This window comes from Nycticebus coucang, chromosome 4, assembly GCF_027406575.1.
Source record: "Nycticebus coucang isolate mNycCou1 chromosome 4, mNycCou1.pri, whole genome shotgun sequence".
Lineage (NCBI taxonomy): Eukaryota > Metazoa > Chordata > Mammalia > Primates > Lorisidae > Nycticebus > Nycticebus coucang.
In genome coordinates this window covers 124632849-124656287 of record NC_069783.1, presented here as the reverse complement: position 1 = coordinate 124656287, position 23439 = coordinate 124632849, and the positions used below count along the sequence as shown (strand labels likewise).

Genomic DNA, 23439 nt, shown 5'->3' with positions numbered 1-23439 from the left:
GAGGAACCTGTTTGGATGACCAAATTCTGGAGAGGAAGTCGTTGGTGACAGTAGGCTATAGGCAGAATTTTTGTAAAGGTTGGTACAGTGGTTTTTAGAATTTGAAGTGGGCTGGTGTCCTGGGCCAAGTATGGAGATGGAAAATCTGCAAATTATGTTCATTTCTGTGAGATTTTTAAAGTTACTAAGTAGCTCATAAAGGACTGAGAAGCAACCATACCGTGTAATTTATGGTGTGACAACTTACTGTGCAAAGAAGGGAGTTTTAAGGTTTGGGGAAATGGATACGAAAGGCCCCCTCTTTGGCATAGAGGAGGAATTTTTGCAGGAGGGATTGAAGGAGTGATGAGGGTATCCATGAAGAGTGGAAATTGGATAGTAGGGAGGAAGCAATGGCCAGAGGGTGAAGAAGCAAGAAATGGGATAAGGTATTTGTAGGTGTGGGGATGAGGAATCTGCTTGCAGTTTAGAGAGGTTATGTGAAGATAGTTTGCTTCCTTTTTTTTGTTGTTGTTGCAGTTTGGCCGTGGCCGGGTTCGAACCAATCACCCTCCGTATATGGGGCGGGCACCCTACTCACTGAGCCACAGGTGCTGCCCTAGGTGGCTTGCTTCTTGAAGCAAATGTAGTTTGGGACAGAACTATAGACTTTCCTGTCTTAGAAAAGGCTTAATAGAAAGGTAAGAACATGGTGTTTGGAGTTGGACGACCTGGTTTGAAAGTCTGGTTCGCCGCTAATTTGCCTTACAACTGGATGTGATAGTGAGGTTTTCATTCCTTTCTGCTTATCTATAAAATAGAGGCATTACATTCTTCACATGCTGTAAGAATTACCTCTATAAAGCACTTGGCAAACTGTGAAGTACCATATTTTACTACAATTATTATAATCAGGGAAATGTCAAAGAAATGGGTAGTGTTTGAAAATAAAGAATACTTTTAGGTGGAAGGCTCTAATAGGTGATTTGTAGTATTTGAGCTTATAAGTTGAAAACTCATGTTTTCCCATTGGTGATGTAGAAGAGTGGAAATTCTCGAGTGAGATACATATAGTCTCAAGAAGTAGGTACTGAGAGATTCCTAACTCTAAAGGAAGAATTAAAATCTTGGTGAACAGGCAGCACCTGTGGCTCAAAGGAGTAGGGCACTGGCCCCATATGCTGGAGGTGGCGTGTTCAAACCCAGCCCCAGCCAAAAACTGCAAAAAAAAAAAAAAAAAAAAAAAAATCTTGGTGAACAAGGGCTTCCAGAAGGCATTCAATTTGATAGTTTTGAATCACTATCAAGGGACAGTGAGCGCCCCTCGGTAGCAGATGCCATGGAACACAAGATTACAATTTGAACTTTCTTAGAGAGTAAGAAATGAAGGTAAAGGTGATCCTGTCATGCATTGTGGTAACTCATCTTGAATTTATAATCTGGCCCAGCTGAGAGTTCTTGCTGTTTTTATAGTGCTATACAGAGGCTATCCATAGAAAACACAATGGTCAAGAAATGGGGAATAGGCCAAGCACGGTGGCTCACGCCTGTAATCCTAGCCCTATGGGAAGCGGAGGTAGGTGGATTGCCCTGAGCTCACAGGTTTGAGACCAGGCTGATCCAGAGTGAGACCTCGTCTCTAAATTTTTTTTTTCAGTTTTGGCCAAGGCTGGGTTTAAACCCACCACCTCCGGCATATGGGGCCAGCGCCCTACTCCTTTGAGCCACAGGCGCTGCCTGACCTCGTCTCTAAAATTAGCTGAGTGTTGTGTGTGTGTGTGGGGGGCTGTAGTCCCAGCTACCCTGGAGACTGAGGCAAGAGAACCACTTGAGCCCAAGAGTTTGAGATTACTATGAGCTATTATGCCATGGTACTCTACCTAGGGTGACAAAGTGAAACTCTGTTTCCAAAAAAAAAAAAAAAAAGAAAGAAAGAAATGGGGAATATGAGTGATGTTAGTCAGCTCTGCAATTTCAGGGGCAATTACTGTGAAGTTTGACAGTATTTAAGATTTATTCTACTAAAGTACTTCCTTAAATCCTAGCTCTCTTTATATGCTTTACAGGCAAAGAAGCTCCTTGAAATCATGATGCTTAGCCCCTTACTTTTAAAATGGAGAAAGTTTTTAAATTATCTTGAGAGAGGGTGGTATGTCAGAGCAGGGGATTGGGAAACCAGATGGCTTTCTAGTTCTTCCTGAGTCAACTGAGTAATAATGTGAATAGTTCACATTGCATTTCATATATGCTCATTTAATTCTCTAATGTCCTTGGGGTAGGTGCTATTTTCCTTTTTTTAGAGGAGGAAACTCAGGCTCAGGACACTGAGTGATGTGTCTAAAGTATTTCATCTGCCATGTTTTATTTTGTTTGATATGAATGAATTCTCTTATTTTACTCATTCTCATTGAAATGCAAATATGGAAAAGGTATTCCAAAAGATTTTTGGATTATCTGTCATTTTGTAGTATCTTTGTCATTCTTCCCTTGGTTTGTACAAAGAAGTTGTTAATTTTTTTTTTTTTTTGAGACAGTCTCACTTTATTGCCCTTGGTAGAGTGGTGGCATCACAGCCAACAGCAACCTCCAACTCTTGGGCTTAGGTGATTCTCTTGCCTCAGCTTCCCGAGTAGCTAGAACTACAGGTGCCTGTCACAATGCCCGGCTATTTTTGTTGATTTTTTTTTTTTTTGGCTGCAGTTTGGCCGCGGCTGGATTTGAACCCGCCACCCTCAGTATATGGGGCCGGCGCCCTTCTCACTGAGCCACAGGTGCCGCCCCAAGTTGTTAATTTTTTTTGTTTGTTTGTTTGAGACAGAGCCTCAAGCTGTCGCCCTGGGTGGAGTGCTGTGGCATCACAGCTCACAGCAACCTCCAACTCCTGGGCTCAAGTGATTCTCCTGCCTCCGCCTCCCAAGCAGCTGGGACTACAGGCACTCGCCAAAACGCCCAGCCCTTTTTTTTTGGTTGCAGCAGTCATTATTGCCTAGCGGGCCTGGGCTGGATTCGAACTCGCCAGCTCAGGTGTATGTGGCTGGCGCCCCAGCCGCTTGAACCACAGGCGCCGAGCCCCAAGTTGTTAATTTTTGAAAGACAGCCTTACACTTTATTTATTTGGATGTGACCTTTAGGAAAAATCAACCTGTGGAGACTACTGTGGCACTGTATATTTGGTGAAGAATGGAGAGGCATATGCATGTAGGCTCGTTTAGGATTTTCATATAATACACATAAATTATAAAACAAGATTGGTCATGAGTCGACAGTTTCTGAAACTCGGTGATGAGTACATGGTAGTTCATTCTGTTGACTTTTGCATGTTCAAAATTTTTGTAATAAAAAGTATTTTTTTTTTAAAAAACCCTTATTGGGCAGTGCCCGTAGCTCAGTGGGTAGGGTTCTGGCCACATACTCTGAGGCTGGCTGTTAGAACCTGGCCCGGGCCAGCTAAAAAACCCTTATGTATAAATTCATGGCATTCTCTGATTTCTGCTCCCTCTCTTCCTAGCAAATTCTATCAAAATCCTACTACTGTAGGGTTAACTCAACTTCCACTTAGCTGTGAAGCATTTTTTGACGCACAATCTAAAAGTGATCTTTTTAATACTTGTAGTTCTGTCTGTATCACTCCTTTTCTTTTATAAATATCTAGTCTCACTAGATTGTAAACTCTCTGAGAATAAGGACCAATATAATAGTAACCTTTTTTCTCTTCCCTGTGCCTTGCATAGTCCTTGCTTAATAAATCTTGGGTGATTGAATATGATAGTAAAATTTCAGGGAGGTTCTGCCTTTGTTGAGAGAATATTAAGCATGAGGTGGAAGCTACTGAAGGATAAATGTTTATAATCTGTTGTGCTAATAAGAGATCTTTTTGTAAGTTGGTTTGCTGATGTCCCAGTGCTGTGAGAATGAGGAATACCGGTAGGCCTTGGTGCTTGCTGTCGAAATGGGCAAATTCATGAAACCTGGGAAAGTGGTGCTGGTCCTGGCCGGACGCTACTCTGGACGCAAAGCCGTCATCGTGAAAACATTGATGATGGCACCTCAGACGGCCCCTATAGCCATGCTCTGGTGGCTGGAATTGACCGCTATTCCCGCAAAGTGACAGCTGCCATGGGCAAGAAGATTGCCAAGCGTTCAAAGATCGAGTGTTTTGTAAAAGTTTATAACTACAATCACCTCATGCCCACAAGGTACTCTGTAGATATTCCCTTGGACAAAACTGTCGTCATCAAGGATGTCTTCAGAGACCCTGCTCTTAAACGCAAGGCCCGACGGGAGGCCAAGGTCAAGTTTGAAGAGAGGTACAAGACAGGCAAGAATAAGTGGTTCTTCCAGAAATTGCGGTTTTAGATGTTTTTGTTTTAGTCATTAAAAATATAAAAAAAAAAAAAGAATGAGGAATACCATCCCTTATTAAAGTTTTAAATAAAAGTGATAGAAGAAATTAAAATAATTATTTGTAACACCAGATTCTTTTTTTTTTTTTTTGAGACAGAGCCTCAAGCTGTCGCCTTGGGTAGAGTGCTGTGGCGTCACAGCTCACAGCAACCTCCAACTCCTGGGTTTAAGCGATTCTCTTGCCTCAGGTTCTCAGGTAGCTGAGACTACAGGCGCCCGTCACAATGCCCAGCTATTTTTTTTTTTTTTTTGATTGTCGTTGTCATTGTTGTTTGGCAGGCCCCGGGCTGAATTCGAACCCGCCAGCTCTGGTGTATGTGGCTTGTGCCTTAGCCACTTGAGCTACAGGCACCGAGCCCAGATTCTTTATTATGACTTAACCACAAGATTCTGCTTATATCCTTTTTACTCATACTTTTACTGAGGAAGGAGAAGAATGCATGTGAAAATACACTTTGAAGGGGCAAACTAGACTTATTAATTTGAGAAAAACACCTTGCTGTGTGTTTATGAGCAGTCCTGTGAGAAACTAGAGTTCCTGTTGAAGCCAGTGCAATGCTTCTATGTAATTGCACTTGGACCCTGTTAAAAATGACTTATGTTAGGGTTAATGTTGGTGTATAGAAAAGGAAGTCAATCTGTCAGAGCCCCTTCCAGTGAATTTCATTAGCAGTGTACTATCATAATAACATTATTGTGTATTTTCTATGTAGTAGGGTTTTATAAGCATTGCTAAGTAAGGATACTGAAGCTCAAAAAGTGTAAATAGGGTGGCGCCTGTGGCCTCGGCCCCGGCCCCATATACCAAGGGTGGTGGTGTCAAACCCAGCCCCGGCCAAACTGCAACAAAAAAATAGCCAGATGTTGTGGCAGGCACCTGTAGTCCTAGCTACTTGGGAGGCTGAGGCAAGAGAATCGCCTAAGCCCAAGAGCTGGAGGTTGCTGTGAGCTGTGATGCCACGGCACTCTACCGAGAGTGATAAAGGCGATTCTGTTTCTTAAAAAAAAAAAAGTGTAAATAATTTGCCCAAGGTTATAAATGGTGGAATGGCTAAAAGTCAAGATTGACACCAAAATTCTAGCTATATCCTTACTATAAGCCAATTTCTCTCTTTTTTTTTTTTTTTTTTGAGATTAGAGTCTTATTATGTCGCTCTCGGTAGAGTGCGTGGCATCACAGCTGACAGCAACCTCAAACTCTTGGGCTTAAGCGATTCTCCTGTCTCCGCCTCCCCAGTAGCTGGGACTACAGGCACCTGCCACAAGGCCCGGCTATTTTTTGGTTGCAGCTGTCATTGTTGTTTGGCGGGCTGGGCTGGATTAGAACCTGCCAGCTCAGGTATATGTGGCTGGTGCCTTAGCTGCTTAAGCCACAGGCACTGAGCCGACACCCGGCTATTTTTTGGTTGTAGTTGTCGTCGTTGTTTGGCAGGCCCAGGCTGGATTCAAATCCACCAGCTCTGGTGTATGTGGCTGGCGCCCTAGCTGCTGATCTACAGGTGCCGAGCCCAAGCTTTTCTTAGGTTTCTATTTTAGCTTCCTCATTGGGTTTTGTCTCTTCTCCACATGTTGGTACCTCTTGGTCTTCTAATAACCTAAATAAGATCATGGCAGTCTTCTACTTAAAATTCTGTAATGGCTTTTGGCTACATTTAAAAAACTCTGAAATTTCTTAGTAGGTTCTGGTCTCTTGTGTGTCTCCAAGAGATGACAGATAATAAACAAAGTATGTTACAGGTAAGACCCTTTCTGTTATGGTACTCTGTCCAGTGCCTGGCATGTACTAGATAAAGTAGGTAGTTGGTACATTTTTACTGGACAGATGAATGAGAATGCTTCTGTCTGTGTTATAGATCTTAAGATCTAATTTCAAGGCTACATTATATTGAAGTAATATATTGTGCTAATGGACATTATCATGTCAGATACTTGCAAATCATACTAAACTGGAGAATGACATGAAATAATACAGGTCTCCAGAACTAGTGGAAGTCAGTTTACTTCTGGACTATTGTGTTATCATTTTATACGATGTGATTATATCTGATTGTAGTTGATAGTTTTTTTCAGAGAAAAACTAGCTGAAAATGAGTATCTAGCATTGCAGAGCTTAGAATTTGCTCATTATTTTAAAAACATGTTTTGCCTATAGTTAAAGTGCTATGATGATATTGTTTGGGTGATGTGTGATTTAGACTAAAATTAGCCAAAGCGAACAGTATGAATTTGTGTTTAAATCATTTTCCTCAATGTTTGTTATAAAGCCTTCAGGTGGAAAAGAAAGCTGGGGAGTTTGTAACCATATCAGCCTGTAATTATCAAGTAGTATTCTGAATTTAAATGCTTAACGTTCATGCATTTCTCAAAATAGATTTCTACAAGATCATTTATTTTAGGGAGATAAACACTATTGGATTGTGAGATGTTATATAGTTCTACATAATTGTATTTTATTTTAGCATTAATAACATTCATAAATTATTTAGTTTTCATCATTTTTCTCTTGTTTCATTAAGCTATCTTAAGAAAAATCAAAGATGTTGTAAGAAGAGCAAATGTATCTAACCAAGTGCTATTTTAGTTGGCTGTTTTGGCATCTGCAGATTTTATGTGATTTCTCTCAAGAAAGCTATAGTGTAATTTAATTTTTTAAATTCTATAATCTGTTTTTGATATTTCTGGAGATTTCTTTTTTTTTTTTTTTTTTTTTTGGCCGGGGCTAGGTTTGAACCCTCCACCTCTGGCATATGGGACCGGCGCCCTACTCCTTGAGCCACAGGCGCCACCAAGGGAGAAAAGTTTTTTTTTTTTGTTTTTTTTTTGTAGAGACAGAGTCTCACTTTATGACCCTCGGTAGAGTGCCGTGGCCTCACACAGCTCACAGCAACCTCCAACTCCTGGGCTTAAGCGATTCTCTTGACTCAGCCTCCCGAGTAGCTGGGACTACAGGCGCCCGCCACAACGCCTGGCTATTTTTTGGTTGCAGTTTGGCCGGGCCGGGTTTGAACCCGGCACCCTCGGTATATGGGGCCAGCGCCTTACCGACTGAGCCACAGGCGCCGCCCTGGAGATTTCTTCTTAAGAGTTAAAAGAAAATACTAGTTTTGTGTGTTATATGTATAAATTAAGAAACATTTACTTATTTTCTAATCCTCACTTAGAGAGTTAGAGGCAGAGTGTTCCTCTTCTGGAATTTTAACCTCTTAGGTGTCCAGGTGGGCTCTAGATGATCAAAGTCAGTTTTACAGGGAGAAAATTTAGTTAGTCCCCATGCCTCTGCTATAAATTATTACCTCTCAGAGTTTACTAATATTATAGATCTCAGTAGGGCCACGGCATAAAAGGAAAACAGTCTCATTCAGTTGCTGTGATAAGACTAGATTGAGTCTCTATGAAAAAATTATGTTTGTAGGTACTTTGAAGGTATCAGACCAGTGAATTAATATGTATAAGCCTAATAGAGACCTTAAGGAAAATCTCATTTCTTGATTTATAGAGTTTACCCTGACCTGACAGGAAAACGTGATTGTTTTGGAGTATGAAGATCCACTAAAGAGTTAAAAAAAAAATTACTCTAAAGTAGAGGTGTGTCCTGGTTGATTTTACGAGTTTGTGAATTATATTGAATATAAGTGATCACTCAGTATTCAGTTGTCATATGCCACTCATTAACACCTCATTAATTCTGTTGTGGTTTCTTTGAATCAGGAAATCTGCGTGATTTTCATCTCTGATTGTGACCTAGCCATGTCTTAGTCCCAGGATTGTATTTTGTACAGTGGTTATGCTTATCCTACTCCAAAGGGTTGTTGTGAGGATTTAGTGAGATGATGTAAAAATGCTTTGTAAATTGCTAAGTGCTATGCAAAGGAAAGTTATTTGTTCTCCATTATTTGTTAGATCCAGATAGGTTCCAGATAGTCCCTCCCTGCGGAATGATTTTTCTTGTTTGACAATTTAACCAGCTTGAAACTTTTCTTTTTTCTTTTTTTTTGAGACTGTGACACTCTGGTGCTCCAGACTAGAGTACCATGGCCTCAGCCTAGCTCACAGCAACCTCAAACTCCTGAGTTCAAGGGATCCTCCTGCCTCAGCCTTCTGAGTAGCAGGTACTTCAAGTTATACACCACCATGTCTGGCTAGTTTTTCTTTCTTTTCTTTTTTTTTTTTTTTATAGAGACAGAGTCTCACTGTACTGCCCTCGGGTAGAGTGCCGTGGCGTCACACGGCTCACAGCAACCTCTAACTCTTGGCCTTATGCGATTCTCTTGCCTCAGCCTCCCGAGCCCCTGGGACTACGGGCGCCCGCCACAACACCTGGCTATTTTTTTTGTTGTTGTTGCAGGTTGGCCGGGGCTGGGTTTGAACCCACCACCCTCGGCATATGGGGCAGGCACCCTACTCACTGAGCCACAGGCGCCGCCCTAGTTTTTCTATTTTTTAGTAGAGATGGGGTCTCACTCTTGTCAGCCTTTTCTTTGAACCCTTGAGCTCAAGTAGTCCTCCCACCTCAGCCTCTCAGAATGCTTAGGATTATAGGTATGAGCCACCATGCCTCACTCAGCATTGAAATTTTTTTTTTTTTGTAGAGACAGAGTCTCACTTTATTGCCCTTGGTAGAGTGCCGTGGCGTCACACAGCTCACAGCAACGTCCAACTCCTGGGCTTAGGCGATTCTTCTGCCTCAGCCTCCCGAGTAGCTGGGACTACAGGCGCCTGCCACAACGCCCGGCTATTTTTTTGTTGCAGTTTGGCCGGAGCTGGGCTTGAACCTGCCACCCTTGGTATATGGGGCCGGCGTCCTGCTCACTGAGCCACAGGCGCCGCCCCCAGCATTGAAATTTTGAGAGGTTCATTCTATGCAGCATGAAACATGGTGATGTCTGTTCTGTGTCTGTGTCTATGTCTAGTCTATTCTATGTCAAATAATGCCATACAAGAAAAAAATAGTTTGCATATTGTCATTGGTTTATATTTTTGCCATTGTTTAGTCATAAGTTTCATAGTCCATCATTCTATACTACAAAGCAAAGAAGAAAAATCATGAACAAAGTTATGTTTTTTCGTATGATGATTTTATCTTGATGTTTTTGAAGACAGTTTCCTTCATAATCTACTCAAATGAAGAAGGAGCAGTTGAATGGCTAATCCTAGTCTGCCCCTGGTTTTCTCTGGAGTGAAAAGAAAAGTTTTCTCCTCTTCTGAAATGCCTGAGGAGGAGCTGTTAGCAATTTGTTTCCTTAGTTCACCCTTATTCTAATAGACTCCACGCCCACTTCCCTTCATCTAAGGACCCACCTCAGGTTTGGCCTTAATAGGACAGGTGTAGCAAGGTTTTCTGTTCATTTCTTCAACCTCGTTATTCAGACATTTGACCTAAGAATAGTGCCTGACTTTGTTGTTTCTTTTTGTTAATTTTTGCCCAGTGTTACCTAGATGATCTTCCAAACTTGACTAAACCTCCAGGCCTTGCCTGACAGCGTAGACTTTTAAACCTTTGACTGTATGCTCTGCCTTTATAAACTCATAGAAATTTATATTCATTTCTCAAAAACACTTGCAAAAATACTGTTAGAAGTAAAAACTTAAGGCTCTGTGCATTGGCTCATGCCTGTAATCCTAGCACTCTGAGAGGCTGAGACGGATGGATTGCCTCAGACCTGAGTTCACAGGTTTGAGACCAGCCTGAGCTAGAGCAAGACCCTTTCTCTAAAAATAGCTAGGCTTTGTGTCAAGTGCCTGTAGTCCCAGGTACTCAGGAGGCTGAGGCAAGAGAATCTCTTGAGCACAGGAGTTTGTTTGATGTTGCTGTGAGCTATGATGCCACAGCAATTTACCAAGGAGGACAAAGTAAGACTGTCTCAAAAAAACAGGAAAAATTAGTTGCAAAGAATAAGTTCTCTTATCTTTCCTATTGATTAAAATGTGCATTTCAGGCTCAGTGCTTGTAGCTCAAGCAGCTAAGACGCCAGCCACATATACCGGAGCTGGGGGGTTCGAATCCAACCCAGGCCCGCCAATAAACAACAATGACAACTACAACCAAAAAAATAGCCAGGTTTTGTGGCAGGCACCTATAATCCCAGCTACTTGGGAGGCTGAGGCAAGAGAATCGCTTAAGCCCAAGAGTTGGAGGTTGCTGTGAGCTGTGTGCCTCCACGGCACTCTACCCAGGGCGATAGCTTGAGACTCTGTCTCAATAAATAAATAAATAAACAAACAAACAAAAACATGCATTTCAGAAATGCTACCTAGGACTAAGGCTAGTCTGGCTAGCGCTGGTTGAAGATTTGAGATCAGGTAATTTAACCTGAGAGATAGAGAAGAAAGAATGGAAGACCAAGAATCAAGGGTTGGGAAACTCATAATTGAGAAGTGGGAGGAAGAAGAGGAGTCAGAAGAAGCTCCATTAAAGGTAGGGTAATTAGAAAAGTGTAATGAAAGGTATAAGAGAATGGTTAGTAAGGGTAGGAGTGTAAGAAACTACAGGGTTTAGAGAGAATGAAGAAAAAACAGGTTGTTGAGTTTATGATGGAAGTTATTATTGAAAATGCAGTAATAAAGATCAGCGTAGTGAGGGTGAAAGGCAAATTAGGGATGGATAATGAAGAAAGGCATCTTTTGGGTACTGGCCATTTGTTTGAGAAGGTGTGAAAGACATGAGAAAAGAGGATGGTCGATATAGATAGCAGGATTATAAAGGATTTTTTCTTTTTAGGTTTTATTTTTTTTTGAGACAGAGTCTCAAGATGTCGCCCTGGGTAGAGTGCCATAGTGTCATAACTCACAGCAACCTCAAACTCTTGGGCTTAAGTGATTTTCTTGCCTCAGCCTCCCAAGAGGCTGGGACTACAGGTGCCCACCACAATGCCTGGCTATTTTTTGGTTGTAGTTGTCATTGTTGTCTGGCAGGATTTGAACCCTCCAGTTCTAGTGTATGTGGCTGGCGCCCTAACCGCTGAGCTACAGGCACTGAGCCTTTTTAGTTTTTTTTTTTTTTTTGTAGAGACAAGAGTCTCACTTTATGGCCCTCGGTAGTGTGCCGTGGCCTCACACAGCTCACAGCAACCTCCAACTCCTGGGCTTAAGCGATTCTCTTGCCTCAGCCTCCTGAGTAGCTGGGACTACAGGCGCCCGCCAAAACGCCTGGCTATTTTTTGGTTTTAGTTTGGCCAGGGCCGGGTTTGAACCCGCCACCATCGGTATATAGGGCCGGTGCCTTACTGACTGAGCCACAGGTGCGGCCCAGCCTTTTTAGTTTTTTTTTTTTTTTCAAAATATGGAACGCTTCACGAATTTGCGTGTCATCCTTGCGCAGGGGCCATGCTAATCTTCTCTGTATCGTTCCAATTTTAGTATATGTGCTGCTGAAGCGAGCACCCTTTTTAGTTTTTTTAATAAGGGAGAGAACTGTGTATTTGTGGGCAGGGAGAAAAAAATGATCTTGGAAAGAGAAGAGATTGTTTTTCACTGTAGTTTTAAGTTGAGAGATTTTTGGTTTTCATTCATTTATTTATTTAGAGACAGAGTCTTACTTTGTTGCCCTTGGTAGAGTGCTGTGGCATCACAGCTCACAGCCACCTCCAGCTCTTGGGCTTAGGTGATTTTCTTGCCTTAGCCTCCTGAGTAGCTGGGACTATAGACGCCTACCACAATGCCCAGGTATTTTTTTTATTTTTGGTCGCAGTTTGGCCGGGGCCGGGTTGGAACTCTCCACCCTTGGTATATGGGGCCGGCACCCTACTCATTGAGCCACAGGTGCTGCCCAGATTCTGTTTTTTATTTATCATTAATGGATTGCAATTAGGAATTGTGGGAGAACTTAAAGAGGAATGCTTGTTATGTGTGCTTAGTCTTTGTCTCTAGTTTTTTATATTGTCACTAGCTTGGGTTGTGTTATATTTAGATATCTTTGTGGTTTTTAATTGCCTGAGTGTAAAATCCAGCTTCTCAGGCTAACTTTCCAAACAGTTTAATCTTACAACCCTACTTCACTGTATTATCTTTAAATACTAACTTGTTACTTCAGCCGAACTGGGTTACTACTGTTTCCCCTTTTATATAAGGTGATTCTTTCACCTGGTTAGCCCTTCTTCGATGTCTTTAAGCATGTTAAGTCCTACCTGTCTTTCAGAGTCCACCTGAAGTGCTTTCCCCTTGTCACAGGGCCTTCTGATTGGCCCAGGAGAAATGTTCTCTTGATGCCTACAGCTCTTTATCTGTCTCTGCCATATGGACAGCACTTAACGATTTTCTGACCTTTACTGAATGTATTTAATGTGACTATTTTCCCACCTTGACAATAAACTCTGTAAGGGTAAATACGAAGACATTAATTTCAAGGACCTACACATAGTAGGGGCTCAGATTTTTTTTTTTTTAAAGAATGAATATTTTAGAGGTGAAATTTGCTAGATACTGCATTTTAGAATAGACTATCTCCCTAAACATGAGATGATAGGGCCCATAAAACAAGAAACACCTCAGTGCTCTTTGAGGAAAATATAGAAGTAAAATTGTTACTATCAAATTGTGTTCAACTGTCATGGCCAGATTTGCCTAACTTCCTAATATTCTTATAACACCTGGAGAAAGGGAGTGGCTCAGCCAGGGAGGTAAACACCTAAGGGAGATATTTACAAAGTACCAGGGGGCCCTTTAGTCATCTTTATCGTAAGTCTTGAACTTGATCACAAACTGACTACTACCAATTTATTTATACTTTATTTTCCAGTCACTTATTAAATATGTGGCCCGTCTTACTCTTTTTCTAAAGTGGAGAAGCTCTGCTTTGTTTGAAATAAGCAAAACAATTTTAGGGAAAAAAATTTTGGTAACAAGCTCACATGAAAATGTTTCACAAGAAACTTCCTTTGAGGTATGAGGAACTGTAAGCTTTATGGAAACTGGCTTCTGAGCAGTTTAACATCTCTCTCTCCCCTCCCCCTCTTCTTTCTCTTTCCTGAGCAATTCAACATCTCTCTCTCCCTCTCTTCTGAGCAGTTTAACATCTCCCTCCCCCCCTTTCCTGAGCAATTTAATACCTCTCTCTTTCTCTCTTAGATGCGCACACCAGTATTTCAGAAATTCTTATTCTTTGTATTTTAGCTTTTGTTTAAAAAGTTAGAAAAAAATTTTAAATAGAAACTTATTTTGGCCATCTTTTTTTGTTTCTGAAAGTCTGGTTCCTCTTTTAACTCAGTTCTTATCTCTTGTTTAATAATTGTTATTCAGAAAGGGCAATTTTAAAAATTCTCTTGGCGTCATGTTTGCATATTTTATTTATTTATTTATTTATTTATGATAGAGTCTCACTTAGTTGCCCTCAGTAGGGTACTGTGGCATCGTAGCTCACAGCAGCCTTAAACTCTTGTACTCAAGTGATTCTCTTATTTCAGCTTCCAGAGTCGCTGGGACTATAGGCACCTGACACAGTGCCTGGTTATTTTAAGAGGCGAGGTCTCAGTCTGGCTCAGGCTGGTCTCGAAACTGTGAGCTCAGGCAGTCCACCAACCTTGGCCTCCCAGAGTGCTAAGATTACAGGCGTGAGCCACCGTGCCCAGCCCAAGTATATTTTAAGTTTAATAGATATAGCAGTGGCTCAGTCAGGTTGGAATTAAGTAACGCTGTCATCTGGAATAGGTATAAGAATTTTGGATGATTAGGTGTTTTGTTTTTGAACCTTTGCATGCTGTGCAATGGTAAAAACCTATTAGGTGTTTTGTTTTTGAACCTTTGCATGCTGTGCAATGGTAAGGATGATGTATTAGGCTGGATTCATAGATAGCAAAGGTTATAAAACCATTATCAACCAACCTAGAAAAAAAGGAGTAACAAGTAGAAGAAGGGGATGACTGTGAATAGCAGATGTGTTTGGACAGTAGAAGTGAAGTTAGAGACCCAAGCACCAGTGAGTTTCAGCTAGTGAGACCAAATGGAACATAGAGAGCAAGCTGTTAGAAAGCAGAGGTAACTAAACCAAAGAGTCATATAGCAAAGATACACATGGCCCCAGACATCTATGGAAATCTACCTTTGTGTATACCAAGTCGAAAATGAGTCAGCATTTAGTGATAGGGCAGTCTTAGTTTGTCCTAGTAGCTGTTGAGAGCATCTGGTTTGAACTTCACAGCTAGAAACTATTGAAGACATTCTTTATTTTCATCAAGAGAGTCAATAAATCTTGTTGAATTTGTGCTTGCTCATGCACGTGTTCTCTGTGTGTTACACATACACATATGTATATATGTAAAATACATTTTTTTTTTTTAAACGGCCTCCCCAGTAGCTGGGGCTACAGGTACCCGCCACAAGGCCCGGCTATTTTTGTTGTTGTTGTTGCAGTTTGGGGCCAGGTTCAAACCCGCCATCCTTTATATGGGGCCAGCGCCCTACTCTCTGAGCCACAGGTGCCACTGATACTTTTTATTTATTTAAAAAATTTGCCTCCTGGGGCGGTGCCTGTGGCTCAGTCAGTGGGGCGCTGGCACCATATACCGAGGGTGGCGGGTTCAGGCCCGGCCCCAGCTGAACTGCAAACAAAAAATAGCCGGGCGTTGTGGCGGGCGCCTGTAGTCCCAGCTGCTCAGGAGGCTGAGGCAAGAGAATCGCTTCAGCCCAGGAGTTGGAGGTTGCTGTGAGCTGTGTGATGCCATGGCACTCTACTGAGGGCCATAAAGTGAAACTCTGTCTCTACAAAAAAAAAACAAAAATTTGCCTCCTCTGGCTCGGCGCCTGTGGCTCAAGTGGCTAAGGCGCCAGCCATGTACACCTGAGCTGGCGGGTTTGAATCCAGCGTGGGCCCGCCAAACAACAATGACAGCTGCAACCAAAAAATAGCCGCGCGCTGTGGCGGGTGCCTGTGGTCCCAGCTACTTGGGAGGCAGAGACAGGAGACTCGCTTGAGCCCAGGAGTTTGAGGTTGCTGTGAGCTATGATGCCACAGCACTCTACCCAGGGCAACAGCTTGAGGCTCTGTCTCAAAAAAAAAATAAATAAATAAAATTTGCCTCCTCTTTATTCCCCTAAATATTTTTTCCAGGATGACCCTTCTCTGTGTTCCCTTGGCACATTGCACTTGCCTCTTTTGTTATTTCCTTGTTCATCTCCTTGTAAAGCTTTGAGGACATGGATATATTATGTTTATGTGTTTTTTCTCAGTGGTCTGGCACATAGTTTATTAAATGAGTATTCTGTATTTGATTTTTAAAAATAATGACCCCCCCAAATAAAATTATATTTAGTAAGGTAGAAAGATATTTGATAAATTATTAATGACTCTCACTTTAAAAGCTTAAAGGGATAAGCATCAAATATTGAGGTATAGGGCAGCACCTGTGGCTCAGTGAGTAGGGCGCCGGCCCCATGTACCGAGGGTGGCGGGTTCAAACCCAGCCCCGGCCAAACCACAACAAAAAAATAGCCGGGCGTTGTGGCGGGCGCCTGTAGTCCCAGCTGCTCGGGAGGCTGAGGCAAGAGAATCGTGTAAGCCCAAGAGTTAAGAGGTTGCCGTGAGCCGTGTGACGCCACGGCACTCTACCTGAGGGCGGTACAGTGAGACTCTGTCTCTAAAAAAAAAAAAAATATTGAGGTATATAGTGACTCTTTTATGTTGAGTAAATGAAACTGTTATTATTCAAAGTGTTAGGCCACATCTACCTTGATAAAAAAATACTGGAATGTATGGGACCTCTTTGAAATACGGGAGAGAATTGGTTCCTATATTGGTTAGTCGTTGCCGCAATAACAGTGCACAAGTTACCCTAAACTCAGTGGCTTAAAATAACAATCAGATATTCTCATGGATCTGCAGGTTGCTTGATGTAGCTCTACTTCTTGCTTCAGCTTTTGGGTGGCTCTGCTTCATGTGTGTTTATTTTAGTGCCAGGCTGAACAAAAGCAGCAGCCACCTTGAGGAAGCTCCTCTCATGGCAGTGGCAGGGGCGCAAGAGGGCAAGTAGAAACCTGCAACACTTCTGGAGGTTCAGGCTCAGATCTGGCACACTGCCACATCTGCTTCATTCTTTCAGCCAAAGCAAGTTGTTGAAACCAAAGACAAAGAAGCCACAAAAATAAATTTTACCTCTTTAGTGGGAGGAACTACAAAATCACATGGCTAAGGAGTAGACAGATCCTGGGAGAATTGAAGAATTAGGGCCAGTAATGCAATCTACCTCTTCGCTTCCACGGGGCTAGTTGTCATGTTGAGTTCTATTATAAAATGAAGAAATTGGGCGGTGCCTGTGGCTCAAGGAGTAGGGCACCAGCCCCATATACCAGGGGTGGCGGGTTCAAGCCCAGCCCTGGCCAAAACTGCAAAAACAAACAAATAAATAAATAAATAAAATGAAGAATTTCATTTAGACAGATTTCACAGAGGCCCTTTCTATAGCATTCTGTTTTTTTGTTCTAATGTTTTTATTTATCATTTTAAAGTTTTAATTCACATAGCATACAGTTTAGTCATTTAGAATGTACAATTCTGTGGTTTTTATTATATTCACAGAGTTGTGCAACCATCACCACAATCAATTTTAGAACATTTTCTTCACCCCTAAGGAAACTCTGCACATACTGGTAATTACTGCCCATTCACCCTTCTCATCACCTCCCAGCAGCTACTACTTCTTTCAGCCTCTATAGATTTGCTTTTTTTTTTTTTTTTTTTTTAATTAAATCATAGCTGTGTACATTAATGCGATCATGGGGCACCATACAACATTTGCTTTTTTCATACAAATGGAATCATAAAATATGTAGCCTTTCGATTCTGGCTTCTTTCACTTTGCTTGTCTGTCAGGCTTATCTGTGTTGTAACTTCATCCCTTTTTACTGCCAAATAATTTTCCATTGTATGTGTATATACCACATTCTGCTTATCCATTCATCAATTGACAGGCATTTGGGTTATTATGAATATTATGAGTAATGCCACTATGAAGATTTATATGTAAGTTTTTGTGCAGATTTATGTTTTCATTTCTCTTGGGTGAATACTTTGGAGGGAAATTGCTGGCATATAAGGGCTTTCTGTCTTTAACATTTTGATAAACTGCCAAACTGTTGGTTGCACCATTTTACCTTCCCATTAGCAAGTTATGAGTTTCTCATTTCTCCACATCTTCACCAGCATTTGTCATTGTGTTTTGTTTTTTTTAATTATAACCATCCTGTGAGTAATAAGTGGCATCTCATTGTGGATTTTGAGAAGCGTTTACATTTATTTAAGGGTTTATAGAGAAAAAAGCAGTGGTTTAAAATGTTAGTTCTGTTCGTTCTTAAAAAACTTTGTATCGGGTGGCGCCTATGGCTCAGTAGGTGGGGTGCCAACCCCATACACCGAGGGTTATGGATTCAAGCCCGGCCCCCACCAAACTGCAACAAAAATATAGCTGAGTGTTGTGGCGGGTGCCTGTAGTCCCATCTACTTGGGAGGTTGAGGCAAGAGAATCGCCTAAGCCCAGGAGTTGGAGAGGTTGCTGTGAGCTGTGTGACACCACGGCACTCCACCCAGGGAGATAAAGTGAGACTCTGTCTCTACAAAAAAAATTAAAAAATTGTACCAAAGTTGAACCTCACTTTTAGTTACTAAAAATCTTGTGTGGAGAAAAACAACCCAAGAGATCTTTTGGCTTACAGATTTTTCTTCAGGCTACTTCTTATTTCTTTTGCATCCTAGAATCATTTAGGAAGAAATTAATCTCAGATAATTGTTAAGCTAGTTCTTTCCCTTGGTTAAGTGATTAACCAAAATACTCTGGCAACCTGCTGCCTCATGGAAGTAGGGGAGTCTTTATATCATTTATTTGCCAGGAAGATAATCACTAGAGGAATTAATTGGAAAATACAACCTTTTTTTTTTTTTTTTTTGTAGAGACAGAGTCTCACTGTACCGCCCTCCGGTAGAGTGCTGTGGCATCACATGGCTCACAGCAACCTCTAACTCCCAGGCTTACGCGATTCTCTTGCCTCAGCCTCCCGAGCAGCTGGGACTACAGGCGCTCGCCACAACGCCCGGCTATTTTTTTGTTGCAGTTTGGCCGGGGCCGGGTTTGAACCCGCCACCCTCGGCATATGGGGCCGGCGCCCTACTCACTGAGCCACAGGCGCCGCCCGGAAAATACAACCTTTTTTAGAGCAGTACTGTCCAATAAAAGTATAATGTGGGGCATATATGTAATCTAAAGTTTTCTAGTAGACACATTAAAAGTAAAAGGAAATGGGTGAATAAATTTTAGTAATAATTTAAACCCAGGATATCAAAAATATTTGTTATATTACTGGTTATGTGCAATCAATATAAAAATTAACAAAATATTTTACTTTTTTTAGTAAAGATCTTCTCAATTCAAACTAGCCGCATTCCAAGCGCTCAGTAACTACCTGTGTCTAACAGCTATTGTATATGAACAACACATTCTGCAAAATGTAAATGCTTATGATCTAGATTTCTGCCCATGTGTATGATGATCTGTGTATCTTTAGGACACATAGGAGAAATAAATGAATGCCCGGTCAGCCTATATTTCTGGTCCTTTAATTTTATGCTGTTAACTGTCTTTAAAAAAAAAAATTACAGGCCAGATGCAGTGGCTCATACCTGTAATCCCAACACTCTGGCAGGCCAAGGTGGGTTGATTGCCTGAGCTCATCAGTTTGAGAATAGCCTGAGCTACAGCAAAATCCTGTCTCTAAAAATTGTCAGGCATTGTGGCAGGTGCCTGTAGTCCCAGCTACTTGGGAGGCTGAGGCAGGAGGATCACTTGAGCCCAAGAGTTTGATATTGCTGTAAGCTAAAGATGCCACAGCACTCTACCGAGGGTGACCAAGTAAGACTCTGTCTCCAAAAACAAAAAACGTAGAAGAGTGTCTTTAGAGGGTTTCAGAGAGGCAAACTCCTGATAGCTCAGATTTTGGTTATGAGCAAAGATGAGTTAGCAAGAGGAAGAAAATAATTTCCCTCATCATTAGGGATGTACCAGATTCTATAATTCTTGCAAATGAAAGTAGTCTGTTGGAACTGTTATTTGGTCTTTGTTCAGGATGTGCTTTGGCCTGTTCTTTTCAGTTATATGCTTATACTGGCTGATCACACAGCTCACTTGGTTAGACAGAATAATAAGATTGTAGATTTGATCTTCATCTCTAATAAATGGCTTTTATCCCCAAAATCTTTGGGGATTTTGCTATAGTAACTAAAAGAAAATAAATTGGATCCTCTTAAGAAGGGACACTAAGAAAGGGGCTTCAATGAGGAGAGGGATGGGAGGAAAACCTGCCTTACTCTGAACCAGGAAGTCTGGAGGGGCCATAAGACTATAGATAGTGCTCACGTCTGGGAGGCTGAGGTGGGTGAATTGCCTGAGCTCACAGGTTCTCCAGACCAGCCTAAGCCAGAGGGAGACCGCGTCTCTAAACATAGCCAGGTGTTGTGGCGGGCGGCTGTAGTTCCAGCTACTTGGGAGGCTGAGGCAAGAGAATAGCTTAAGCCCAGTTGTTTGAGGTTGCCCTGGGCTGTGATACCATGCCATGGCATTCTACTAAGGGTGACAAAGTGAGACTGTCTCAGAAAAAAAAAAAAAGAAAAAAGGAAGAATATAGATATGGGCTAGGTGTGGTGGCTCATGCCTGTAAACCTAGCACTCTGGGAGGCTAAGGGGCGTGGATTGCTTGAGTTCAGGAGTTTTGAGACCAGCCTGAGCAAGAGTGAGACCCCTTCTCCATTAAAAATGGAAGAACTGAAGCAAGAGAATCGCTTGAGCCCAAGAGTTGGAGGCTGCTATGAGCTATAATGACTCATGGCACTCTAACCAGGGCAACAGCTTGAGACTGTCTTTTAAAAAAGGAGGCTGGGCGTGGTGGCTCATGCCTGTAGTCCCAGCGCTGTGGGAGGCCGAGGCGGGTGAATTTCCTGAGCTCAGAGGTTCGAGACCAGTATGAGCAGGAGTGAGCCAGAGTGAAACCTCGTCTTCTACCAAAAAAAAAAAAAAAAAAGCCAGGCATGTGGCAGGAGCTACTTGGGAGGCAAAGGGCAAGAGAATCGCTAAAGGAAGAACAGAAAAAAAAGAAAATAAGAAAAAAAACAAAAACTTAAAACTAAGAAGAGTGAAAGCCAGCTGAAATTGAAAGCAAAAAAAAAAAAGAATATAGCTATGAAGTAACCTAGGTAACCAATGATCAATAGAAAGTGATAAACAGTGACCAATAGAATAGGGTAATACTGCCTGTAGGCGCAGAAAAACCAATGAAAGACTTGCAGCCAATTTCACATGAAAAGAGTGTTTCAGTCTGGCTGGTCTCACCTTTTCTCCTTCATGAGAGGGACCCATTTCCAACTCTCTTTGGAAGTGCTCTAAACTTTGTTTTTCCTGATAAAATCTCTTTGTTACCCTGAAACTTGTGTATGTTACTTTTACTTTCTATCCACATTGCCTGTGCCCCTCCAGTTTTATTTTTACTTTCCACTCACTCTTGTTTACAGTTCCCTCAATGCCTCAGTTAGACTTTCTACCTCAGCCAAGTAAACAAACCTGGGCAACTGGGTTTGGAAGATAGGAGCTCCAGCCCCCAACACCTCTCTATTCTAGTTTATACTTTTGTTGGAGACCAGCAGTTGGAGACTAGCCAGCAGATGTAATTTTCAGAGTGGACCATTGTATATACTGTATGTCCTAATCAGTTGTTTGATTACTAGAAGAATTGAATTTGGTCAAAAGTGTCTTAATATTTGAATGCCTTTTACTCATAGTTTATACATTTTCTTGTTGAGACTTTTTTTTATTAAATCATAGCTGTGTACATTAATGCGATCATGGGGCACCATACACTGGTTTTATATACCATTTGACATACTTTCATCACACTGGAGTTTATACATTTTCTAATCGGCCTTAGTCCCCATCACTTTCTCTTGTCACATGCTGAATCTCTATATCATTAGTTTATACGTAGTTAACCTACTTCCTAAAGGCAATTGAGTTGTGGCACCTGAGTGTCCAGTGTGTTATAGGTCCTTGCCTCAAGTTTGGGTTGGAGATAAGGAGATAGTTTATCGGTGCTGCAGTGACAGTATATAAAAAAGACTATTTTATGGTCATCTGCATTAGATAGACATTTGACCAGTACATTAAGTGTCACTGTTTATTGAGTACCTTAATGTTCTAACAAACATTTCATTAACCATCATTTTGGTTTTCTTAATATTGGCATGCAGTTTATTATTATTATTTTTTTTTGGCTGGGACTGGGTTTGAACCCACCAACTCCAGCATATGGGGCCAGCACCCTTACTCCTTTGATCCACAGGCGCCACCCAGGCATGCAGTTTTTCTAAATGGGATTCACATGCTTTTTGGATTGGAGCCTAAGAATAATATTCTAACTGAGAGAACAAGTGTCATGACTTAATTTGCATAATACAGTCTTTTGCATTTATCTTTGAATTTTTGGCATTTGTAATAGTATGGACCCAGGGCAAGTTCATGGATTTGAATTAGAAGACCACATTGAGAGGTTCTGGACCCAAAGATGAAAGATTATTCCAAGACGCTAGATGAAAGGAAAACAAAGTCCAGGTTCTGTGTGAGCAGTGTGGCTTTTATTTCATCTGGATGCAGGTGAGGTTAAATTCCTGACCAGGAAGAAATCCAGACGTGGGCTATGGCGGATGAGGATTTTAAAGGGTCAGAGAGGCAGGGATTGGCCCATTCACTATTTCCTGGGCGGGACATATACTCACTCCTTCCTGGGCGGATCAGTTCTACCTGGGCATGTGGGTGGGAAAGGTTAAGAGAGGCAGGGATTGGTCCATTCATTATTTCCTGAGAGGGATGTGTACTTGATCCTTCCTAGGCATGCTAGTTTTACCTGGGTGGGTCAGTAATCTGATTCTATCACACAAGAAATCCTTATGTGCCATTGGTCCTCAGGGCACAATTATGGGATTAAAACCAGAGTGGTCTTATCCTTTTAATCAGTAGTTTATCTGGTGGCACCTATGGCTCAACGGAGCAGGGCACCGGCCCCATATGCTGGAGGTGGCGGGTTCAAACCCAGCCCTGGCCATCTTTGGGTCCAGAACCTTTAGTTTTGCAAACAAAACTAAACAATAGTTTATCTATTTGATGGCTATTTTCAGTTTTTGTTGTATATTATGATTTTGATAATCACATCTTCATTTCTGAAATGTGTTTAAAAGCCTTAGAAAGAGAAATAGTCGTTTTGCTGTTGAGTTTGAAATGCTTTGATTTATTGGTGTTATAAAATATTAATTTAAGGGGCTGTTTTACCTGTTCCCAACTGAGTGTGCCTTCTACAGTGACTAAGTTCCAACTTAGTTGGACCAATGGGGACAGAACTGGAAATCTTACTTATTCTAAATATAATTCCACTCTTTCAGTGGTAAATCTGATTTAGACCTCTTTGATAATAAAACAATACCTTAACTGAAGTGAAATGATTTGTAGTTTTCTGTACATTAACTATAATGTAATTCTTTATCCATTTTACTGCAGATAAATTTTTTTTTTTTTTTTTTTTTAGAGACAGAGTCATATTTTGTTGCCCTCGGTAGAGTGCTGTGGCGTCACATTTCACATAACCTCTAGCTCCTGGTGATTCTCTTGCCTCAGCCTCCCAAGCAGTTGGAACTACAGGTCCTGCCACAACACCCGGCTATTTTTTGTTCCAGTTTGGCTGGGGCTGGGATCAAACCCGCCACCTTCAGTATATGGGGGCCAGCGCCCTACTCACTGAGCCTCAGGCGCCGCCCGTTGAGATCTGGGGATGTTAGGTAATCTTTTTTTTTTTTTTTTTTTGAGAGTCTCAATCTGTCACCCTGGGTAGAGTGCCATGGTGTCACAGCAAACTCAAACTCTTGGGCTGAAGCAATTCTCTTGCCTCATCCTCCCAAGTAGCTGAGACTACAGGCACCCGCTACAATGCCTGGATACTTTTTGTTGTTGTTGCAGTTTTCGTTGTTGTTTTTAGCTGGCCAGGGCCGTGTTTGAACCCGCCAGCCCTGGTGTATGTGGCTGACACCCTACCCACTGAGTTGCT

General features: G+C 41.7%; 1 protein-coding gene, 1 non-coding gene and 1 pseudogene across 4 annotated transcripts in view; 2 read left to right on the top strand and 1 right to left on the bottom strand.

Annotated features, from left to right (window-relative positions):
• SPPL3 (signal peptide peptidase like 3) overlaps positions 1-23439 on the top strand; it is a 174338-nt gene that overhangs the window by 1173 nt on the left and 149726 nt on the right. The gene's annotated exons all lie outside the window — the stretch shown is intronic.
• LOC128583756 (60S ribosomal protein L27-like) lies at positions 3708-4379 on the top strand (annotated as a pseudogene). Its single transcript, XR_008379543.1, has one exon. The product of XR_008379543.1 is annotated as a 60S ribosomal protein L27-like (transcript).
• LOC128585064 (U6 spliceosomal RNA) lies at positions 11657-11763 on the bottom strand. Its single transcript, XR_008379813.1, has one exon. It is a non-coding gene; the product is annotated as a U6 spliceosomal RNA (small nuclear RNA).